Raw genomic sequence first — 558 nt, 5'->3', positions numbered from 1 at the left:
CAAAAGAGGCCTGTTTTACCTCAGTGTTCAATTATACCCATTTTATTTATTGTCCCAGAGTGTAGTCATAGGTAAGTGCAAAATCTAAGTCATTTGATATTTTAAATACATTGAAGGTATATATACAGTTCATTACATATATGCTTTTATTTCAAATATTATGTAATACTTAACCTTTTGTATTTGTTACTTTTAATGGAGGAATTAAGGGAATGTTTTTCATATATTTTTTAATTACTATTGCTCCTGCACACAAAAGTATTTGTTTTCTACACTTTTTCTAGTTCAGAACCAGTAAGATGAGAATGCCTTTAAGTGCTTTTTATTTTATATATATTTTGTTTTACATCCTTACATTGTTTGTAAGTTTACTTTATAATTAATAATAAAATAGATCGTTGGTATATAAATAAGCTGGTAGGATAATGATGTGGTGGAGGAATGGCAAAGTGGAGGCATTGCAGAATAATGGTGTATTGAACTAATGTGTTATGATGGAGAAATTTCAGAGTGATGGTAGGGTGCAGAGCTAGATTCAAGAGTGGGCAAAATGAGTAG

The sequence above is a fragment of the Penaeus monodon genome, chromosome 33 (assembly GCF_015228065.2).
Source record: "Penaeus monodon isolate SGIC_2016 chromosome 33, NSTDA_Pmon_1, whole genome shotgun sequence".
Taxonomy (NCBI): domain Eukaryota; kingdom Metazoa; phylum Arthropoda; class Malacostraca; order Decapoda; family Penaeidae; genus Penaeus; species Penaeus monodon.
The sequence above is the reverse complement of the archived record's forward strand: the minus strand, read 5'-3'. Positions refer to the sequence as shown.